Below are 9957 nucleotides of genomic sequence, written 5' to 3' on the forward strand. Positions count from 1 at the left end.
CCACTTATCTTTGGAGACTTGGTTTGTCCAAATGATCAACACTGGTATTTGCTTCTGCTGTTGCTTCAAATAGCAGATATTGTATTTTCTCCCAGGTTATCAACTGGCATTACTATTTATTTAAAACACTTGATTGCAGAGCACCACGGGTTATTCAAGCATTTGTTTCCCAACAGGAGGCTACTACCAAAGCATCATTTTATGGTGCACTATCCTACATGTATTCGTAAAATTGGACCACTTTTGCATGTCTGGTGCATGCGCTATGAAGCGAAGCATAATTTCTTTAAAAAACAACTAAAAAGCTTCAAAAATATAACTAAAACGTTGGCAAAGAAACACCAAAGTCAAGTAGCATACAATTGGCAGACATTTGATCCCAACAGACTGGTGCTTGGTCCAAGTAAAATGGTAGCATTAAATGTGATGGACAGAGGCTGTGAGATAGCGGAGACTCTTCAGGTACCAAGTGACACCAAGGTGTTAAATGTTAGATGGGCCAAACACCATGGAAATATGTATCGTCCAGGTTTAGTTGTTTGCCTTAAAGTTCTTAGTGAGGTTCCAGTTTTTCACAAAATCCACCGTGTTGTTCTTAAAGATGAGAGGTTACTGTTGTTTACATTTGCACTACAAACTGTGTCTCTGGATGACCATTTTTATGCATTTAAAGTTGTGTGTACTACAGATGGACCTCATGTAGTTGATGTCAAAGAGCTTTTGTTTTACAAAGCATTCGATATACAGATGTCATACAGTGATGACGATTCAAGCTCATTTATTGTTCCATACTGTTTCCTGTGATTTAAAAAAGGAAAAGAGAAAATCACTAAGCTCTTGAACTATTGCACTGGGGATGAACACTATTAGTTTTCTTTTATTTCTTTGGGGTGAACAGATGCTGCTGTCACTTTATATAGAGGCCAAAATGTAATTGATCGATTACTCTCCCCATGAAGCCTTAATTGAAGTCATGGTGATTTCTTTTTGTTGCATTCCTGAGCCAATAATTTGATGACTGGCTTGAATTATTGGCTCAGGAATGCGACAAACAAACAAATCTCCATGAATTCAAGGATTCATGGGGTGTGTAATTGGTAGATTTCTTTTTTTGGGTGAGCTATCCCTTTTTAAAAGGGTGTACAGATGCTGCTGTCACTTTACAGAGGCCAAAATGTAATTGATCGATTACTCTCCCCATGAAGCCTTAATTGAAGTCATGGTGATTTCTTTTTGTTGCATTCCTGAGCCAATAATTTGATGACTGGCTTGAATTATTGGCTCAGGAATGCGACAAACAAACAAATCTCCATGAATTCAAGGATTCATGGGGTGTGTAATTGGTAGATTTCTTTTTTTGGGTGAGCTATCCCTTTTTAAAAGGGTGCAGATGCTGCTGTCACTTTACAGAGGCCAAAATGTAATTGTCTTTTATTTATGACCTTTTTTCTATCGATTACTCTCCCCATGAAGCCTTGAAGTCATGGTGATTTTTGTATATAATGGAGTTGTTTGCAGAGGGGCTCACTGAATCTAACAATCACGTAGACATATACCAAGTGTGATTAGCAAGAGAGGAATGTTTGACAAGTGTAATGTAAAAAGATTAGGAAGGATCCACACCAAGCAAGTTCTTCCTCAGACGTGTTTTTTTTTTTTTTTTTACTATGTTACATTACATTGGGCGTATAGAAACAAAGATCATTTCAAAGTACAAACATATACAGTACCTGTGTGACATTTTGGATGAGGCTAGGCTCCATGTTAATAAGCAACTTGGGGTGAACAAATCTCCAACACACCCATGTCTGGTTTCTTTAACTGAAACGCCTCCTTGTCGACTTCAGTGTTTTAAGTCATCATAGACCTTTAAGTCCAAGGTACTAGGAATTTCAAATTTCTTGGCAACTGAAAACAAAGATTGCACAAGCTTATTGATGAATCTTATTTTATTAATGACCTTTTTTTCTTTCTATCGATCGCCCCTTGAAGTCATGATTCTCACACGCTGTTGTAAAACTGTTTGCATCCCAACTGAAACGCCTCCTTGTCGACTTCAGTGTTTTAAGTCATCATAGACCTTTAAGTCCAAGGTACTAGGAATTTCAAATTTCTTGGCAACTGAAAACAAAGATTGCACAAGCTTATTGATGAATCTTATTTTATTAATTTTTTTTTCTATCGATTGCCCCTTGAAGTCATGATTCTCACACGCTGTTGTAAAACTGTTTGCATCCCAAAGGATATGCCTGCATGTTGCAAATAAAAGTGCATTGTTAAATACTGATTTCTGCTTTGCCCCCGTTTATTTTAAATGTATTATTCCAGAGTAAATTATTATTTAATTCTATATTGAGTGAAATATGATATTCTATATCGAGTGAAATCTATTCTATATTGAGTGAACTACAACTCCATATTGAGGGAATTACAACTCTATATTGATTAAAATACCACTCTATATTGAGTGAAATATGATATTCTATATCGAGTGAAATCTATTCTATATTGAGTGAACTACAACTCCATATTGAGGGAATTACAACTCTATATTGATTAAAATACCACTCTATATTGAGTGAAATATAACTTTAAGTATCTCTATATTGAGTGAAATATAACTTAAAATATCTCTATATTGAGTGAAATATAACTCTATTGAGTGAAAATATAACTCTATATTGATTAAAATACCACTCTATATTGAGTGAAATATAACTTAAAATATCTCTATATTGAGTGAAAAATAACTCTATAGATGTTAGAGTTGTTTTTACTTTATGCTAAATGGAGTAAGTTGGTATTTTGTAGAGTTAAATGTTAACACTAAATGGAGTAGAAATAACTCTGAAGATTTAACTCTGTGACAAGAGTCATTTTCACTCTATCTGGAGTCGGAGCCAATACTGTCTTTTTGGGAGTAAAATTTTACTCAATTTGAGTAAATTTGACTCTGCGAATTTTCCTGTGTAGTTTGCTTCATTAATTAAAGGGTGTGAATTTAAGTGTTCTCTAGAGCCTTTTGTCCGCTTTAAGGTGGTGGTATAAGTTAAAGGTTGTGGTGTCGAAGTAAAAAAAAATCGATCTGGGCTAAGCCCCGGATCTCCTACAATCCTAAATCCGCCCCTGGTGTACAGGTATATTCAGAGTTAAGAGATTTGATAATTGCTGGGTCACTTCTTTCCAGAATATCTTAACTGGTGGGCAGTCCCAGTACATGTGCATAAATGTCCCCTCGTCCCCATTTGTACATAAGGAGCATTTGGAGTCTTGTTTAAGACCCATTCTGTTCAGTCTTATAGGAGTCAAGTATGTCCTATGAATATAGTTAAGATTGATTTGTTGATGGTCCGGGTTAAGAATCTTGTTCGTTGGTTGACTTTTTTGATTACATTGGTTGCCATTTTTTCACAGGAAAGATTTGCCTCTAGGATGGAACCCAGGTATGTAATTTCATCTTTCCTTGTGACAATAATGTAATGTCACCCACTGTAATAGAGAAGCCGTTGGCCTTGCTGAGTTTGCTAGTTGATCCAAAGAGAATGGATTCTGTTTTACCCAGGTGTAATGATAGTTTGTTATCAGCGAGCCAGGTGCAGATTCTGCTGAGTTCAGACAGAGCTGAGGGCTTTTTCAACCTGCAACTTGTCCCTGTCAGAGACCAGTAGGGCTGAGTCGACTCGTCTGCCATATATCCATATTGTTTATAGTATACTGTCCATAGTGTTAATTCAGTTCATACCGCTATAGTGTCTTCAGTACTCATATATTTATTTATTTGCTCATATTTATTTATATACAGTCAGTCTCTGTCCTGCTGTTTTTATCTGATCCAATGCTGGTGGCGATGTGTTTTTAAATTTTTGTATGAGTGAGTTTACACCAATGAGCTGCGATTGCAAGGTTTAAACCGTGTTACGTACTAAGACTTTTATATACCTTAACGTTTCAACTGTAAAATCTACCGTCTTCATCAGAAGCCTGGTGGTGTGTGATGTGTGCTGTCAGACTGGTCATAAGGTTGTCTTGCTGTCAGACTGGTCATACGGTTGTCTTGCTGTCAGACTGGTCATACGGTTGTTTTACTGTCAGACTGGTTGTAACGGATCCCCGTATATGAAAGTGGCTGGCAACTTACTGCTGGTAAAATTACTGTTTATTTCTCGTTTTTCATAGTATTACATACCTCTTCTATAAACAATCAAAGTCCCACCGTAAGAGCTATGGCCTCATACGGGTCCATTAAACCTTTTTGATTCACGTATTTCCTTCGAGCTAAGTTGAACTGAACATTTCACTTGTCAAAAGCGTAAATGTAAATACTAAGGCTGTCAAAGTTAACGTGGTATTTTATTTTTGTATGTGTATTATTGATACTCTCATTGATACTATGTTTGTTTCTGACTCAACGTGTGTGTGTGTGTGTGTGTGTGTGTGTGTGTGTGTGTGTGTGTGTGTGTGTGTGTGTGTGTGTGTGTGTGTGTGTGTGTGTGTGTGTGTGTGTGTGTGTGTGTGTGTGTGTGTGTGTGTGTGTGTGTGTGTGTGTGTGTGTGTGTGATAGAGAGAGAGAGGGGGTGAGAGAGATGAGGAAGGGGCAATTGAGAGAGTTGGGAAAATGTGTGTGTGTGAGAGAGAGAGAGGGTGCGTGGGGGTGTGAGTCCTCAGCCCTTGTGTGGGTGAATGTAACAAGTTCCTAATGTTTTCTTTCCCCTATTATTTCATGCACACTTTATTCATTGTTTTAAATTATAATTTTCTTTTAAGTTATTTTGTGCATCACTCTGTCTTGAATTTTATGCAAATTTGCAATGCATCAGGGCCATCCTTTTGTGTTAAATGGCTGCATAAAGCAAGCATTTGTTGACTTTCATGTTGTTCTGTGTCGTTATGGCTTCGCTCAGCACCTGATGCACTGTACTTCACTTCGTGCACGAGCACTGAATAAAAAATTCCACCATGTACCTTTACATCCCAACATTCATCTGGCCACACCCCCATCCGCTTACCTTCATAAGCAGGAGTGTGGTCACCTACTCGCCTCCTTCTTCACTTTCACCACAAGGAAGTGCCTTCGGTAGATCCCCACTTGACGAGGTTGTTAGTCGAAGAAAGTTGGAAAACAAAAGAGATACGTTGACATCATATCTTTATTTTCTCTCTCACTTTTTTCGAGAAAATACGGCGATATTGTCTTCGTTACTGGAGGTCATTCCGACCTTCAGCGGCTTTTCGTATTAGGAGCTCACGCCGCTGACATGCTCCCCAGCTACAGTCCTCCTTGCTGCGGCTGGATGGGGTTACCCTCCGGCAACACAGCTGGACTGTAGGTAGCACCGACTGTTGTGAGAAGCGGTTGTTTCCAGGTTGGGTACGTACTGTTTTGCTTGCAAGCTCTGGTTGTTGTTGATCCTGTGGGGTTTAGCTGACAATTTACAAAACGCCGACTTCAGGCTGGGGTCCTCTGCTCGGCTTAAACGGCGGTCGAAGGATCTTGGTCTGACGCCCATGATGGTCAATCTAGTGGGCCCCGACCAGGACCTGGTGATCCCAGGATTCTCGAGCGGATGCTTCTCTGTCCCGTGCAGGCCCCATCTTTCATATACAAATGAAAGTATACCCTAACGAGGAAATGTGGGCATAGGATCTTCTTTATCGGGAGTTCCATGCTCAAAGTCGGCTGCAGCCCGAAATGGGAACTGTGCTGGCTATGCTCCATGTCTGGATCACCGTTGAAAACTGTGTTCTGACGTTCTTTTTCTTTTCCCTCTTAGGGGAGGGACTTGGACAGCAGCCTGTCTGAAGTGTGGCTTGTTATGTCGTTGTATACAGTTCAGGTGATAGCTGCTTAGCTTGCGTGCTAGTTTGTGGACTACTGTGTTAGCCAGTCAGCTGTTAGCTGCGCAGCTGTTAGCTGCGGCGTTAGCTCGCTGTGTTTACCAGGCTAGTAAACGTTAGCTTGTTGCTATCAGCCGAACGGCTGTTAGCTTAATGCTACACTGTTGAACGTTTTCTGTGACTATAACATGCCTTAAACACTCTGACTACGACGTCATCTTTGACAGAGGATGTTAGTCGAACCTACCGGGAGCCCTGCCAGCGAGGACTGCGTCAACATGGAGAAACGTAGCGGCTGGGTGGCGCAGCGACGCTGCCCTCGTCGCCGACACAAGAGATGTGTGTTCATCTTCGGTGTCCCGTTAGCCAGATTGCAGTTCGCTTGGCCTGCGTTCAGGGTAGGAAGGTCCCGACTGGACCTTAAACACTTCTTCTTTCCTTCCCTTCTAAATGTTTTGTAATAACGATGTTTTCCAAAACGTGTGTTGCTGCAATACATTAAGGATACGATGCGTGTTGTGTGTGAATTGTCTTGTCACTGGTATAGCTTCTCTTTCCATAGAAATCGGGTTGTTGTTTTACATGTGTAAAGATGATCTGGTTAGTTGTGATGAGAACATGTGTGTTCATGTAACGTGAACTCACAACTAAGGGGGTTAATTTACCTATAAAGCTATGCTTAGTGACATGTGATTGAGGAATGAATTCTTTTCTCAGCCTGTCAAGACAATGAACAGTGTGTTCACATATTAACAGGGTTACCTGTTCAACTTGGCCGTATCAAGGGTAAGGAAGGAGGGGTGATCCCCCCGGTTTCCCTGGGGCTTCCCCACCCTCCTCTCAGACATGTTGTTTACAATATATTGTGTCACTGTGTTTGTGGGGATACGATGTAACCCTCAGCTTAATTGCTGGGGTTGTGTTTTCTGCTTGAGAAACTATATTTTCCTAAAGAAAAGATTGTTTGGTCACTTATCATGTGTGTTTAGCAAGGCCTGTGGCCAATACATAATCGAGGTTTCTGTATTCTCTCGTTATGAAAAACGGCGTTCCTTTGTAGCAGGAGTGTACTTTTGCCATTTTTTGTTGTGATGAAGGTCTACAACTGGGTTAGGTTTGGCCACAGAAGCACATGTGTAAGTCTGGTCCCGGGGCTCTTAAAGGGGGCCCTCTCTATTCTGTGTTTTTTCCTTAGTAAAAATCAGATAGCAGGTTAGCACATGAGCTAGGTGAAGCTGTTAGACACTCCATGTAGCTGACTATGACTGTGTCATGCTCTTTTTTGTCATTACATCGTATCATGGGTGTGGGGTCGTAAAGGGGTGAACTGGTAATCCTTTCCTCCCCTTTTCTGATTGGTCAGGGGTTAAAACCTCCTGTCCTTCAAGGTTCCTGTCACGTTGCTGTTCGGCACGTTACAGGGTAAGAGGGGGGGGGAGTTTCCTGGTCCCACGCCCTGGAAGATTGGGCGTGTGCACCGCAGAAATTCCCCCACCATAGAGTACGTCACTGTGCGCGTCTCTGTTGGTAAGACTTCCGTGAGTTGTTCAGGTCCATGTTATGGATCTGTTTCAGGGAGTTGTCAGAGCTCCTCCTCACGAAGCTCCTCCTCGGGCCTTCTGTGAGTTCGGACTCTCCTTCCCTGTGAGGGAGCCTCCTCAGAGTTCAGAGCCTCCTCCTCAGATTGTCAAGGTGAGTAGAACTTCAAAAAGGAGTTCTGCTCTATTGTGTGTGTATTCGATTCAATTCGATTATTGAGTGTGTATTGGTTCAGTGCCTCCTCCTCGGAGAGCCCTAACCCAAATATTACATAGCTCAATGTTGCAATATATTCTTTTCAATCTATACAGCTCGCGTGGGAAGTCTCTCTGGGGATTTCCGTCTCCTCCCTATGGCGAGGGTGGTGGGATGTAAAAATGTAAAAAAAAATTACCCTCAGCTGCGTCACGTGGGATTCATGTCAGTCTGTGTTTCTTTCTTTTTTGGATAAAAAGAGGAAGGCACATGAAGCACGACAGCTCCGTGTCGTTCTCCCAGGCGACTTGGAGGAACAATGTTTGGTGTCTTGCTAGACTATCCATTGATGTGTTTGGGTCTCGACGCATACATAGTGCTGGCTCGGTGTGTTTCTGTTAAAGAATCACGCAGGGGCTAAGTGCGCCTTGGTTGCTTGTTAAAACAGCGTTTTTATAGGGCAACTGGGATGGAGTTTTGTCTCTTCCGAGCACCAGTTTACTAGATTGTCTCGATGAATTCTCGTTCATATCTGGGGGATGTTAACGGAATAGATCAAAACATAGGTAGAGGGGTCTCACGCCCTTGGGGTGGGCCACTGAGCACGGTCCAAATGGGGACTGTCTGGGTGGCGCCCTCTTTTCATGTTTTAGATCGACACGCATACCTACCTCCTCTTCTGGAGTGGGCATGTCAGCGTGGTTAGGACACGGGACTGGTCTGGTCACGCTGGTCCAGGTCAGTTAACCCGTTGTCCGCGGGGATGCAGATCTGCTGTTCTGGTAACCGGGGGGAAAAATGCCGGGTCGGTTAGGCGTTATGGCGACCCTTTGTTGGGTACATGTTGTACTCTGCACTATCGTAATGGCTTATGGCCATACCAAACTGTACACGCCCAATCTCGGTAGCTAAGCAGGTTCGGTCCTGGTTAGTACTTGGTTGGGAGACCGCCTGGGAATACCAAGTGCGGTGTGCTTAGGGCTGGTTCTCCATTCTTTTCGCTCCTCTCTCACGCGTGGCGAAGAGGGGGCTGTTGGGGTGGTCTTGGACCTCCTCTGGTAACCCTGTGCTTCCCGTGCCGCCGGGCCCGGTCCGAAGTAAAGTTTCGTTGATACCGTAGGCCTGGGATAACCCTTTTTGAAAACTGAAACGCTTGTACTGCGGTATAGCCGGTGTATACCCGCAGGTGTGTTTTGGAGTTTTTTCTTGAGGGGTTATAGGAACAACCACCGTCTGTACCACGAGGGTGGTTGATTCCCTGGTGTGTTGGAGCAGAGTCAACTCCCGGGTTACCCGGTTGAGTGTGCCCCTGCACGTTCATGACGTCTGCCAATCATGTCAGCCTTCTCTGCCTCGACCCCTCTGGGTGTTTTTTTTTTAATGGAGGCTTTGTCATGGTGATCAACAACGCCAGCATACGCCCCTTCCACCGGGGGGGCTGTTTTCAGCGGACTCCTTTGGCGCCTGTCTCGTCCGCAGTGCTCCAGGCTCAGGTTACAGCCTGCTGCCTGGTTTCCCCGGTGCGCTGCCTGCTTCCATTGGTTAACCTTTTTTGTGTGCTTACGGCCATGCTGACTGCCTGTTCTGCAGGGTCAGTGTGCCAGGCGGTGTGCTATTGGGGGGAAAGGGCCCGCTCTTGGAGGGGCCTTATCCGAATACGCTGGCGATGTGGGGGGCAGTGTCACTAAGTGACCACCTGGTGGGGTCTTGATGCCTGGCGTCATTGACCTCTCCGGGCCCCCTTTTTCCAGGGGATCCAGTCCCTTCAGTGGGTCTGGGTCTTCCTTCGCGCTCCGCTGCTACGGCCTTGCCACGGGGTTGGGTTTGCTCTTGACCCCGTGATTTCGGGGGCAGTAACAAGGTTGTTCCTTCTGTTCGTTCCCAGGTGGCATGCGGGTTGTGCGTGTGTGTAGTCGTGGGGTCAAGCCACAGTCTGCTCACCCTGTGCGTTGAGTTGCTTGAGTGCCTCTTCACACGGTCGGATCCGTCGCCCTCCCGTGAACCTCCATTAGGGGGGGTATCCTCCATTAGGCAGGGTCGGGGGGGCTCGGTCCTCCCTGGTCTGATGGTTGTGGGGGGCCTCAGCGGGGTACATTTGTCGGGCTATGGCTCCCGCTCAGCCCCTGTTGTGCATCAGGTGCTGAGCGAAGCCATAACGACACAGAACGTAAGGTTATAACCCAGTTCTGTGAGTTATGGTGCGCTCAGCACCTGGACGCCGCTGCGGCCCTTGATCTCGCCTTATGGTGAAAGTTTGGGAAGGAGGCGAGTAGGTGACCACACTCCTGCTTATGAAGGTAAGCGGATGGGGGTGTGGCCAGATGAATGTTGGGATGTAAAGGTACATGGTGGAATTTTTTATTCAGTGCTCATGCACGAAGTGAAGTA

This window comes from Notolepis coatsorum (genome assembly GCF_963971535.1).
Source record: "Notolepis coatsorum genome assembly, chromosome: 18".
Classification (NCBI taxonomy): Eukaryota; Metazoa; Chordata; class Actinopteri; order Aulopiformes; family Paralepididae; genus Notolepis; species Notolepis coatsorum.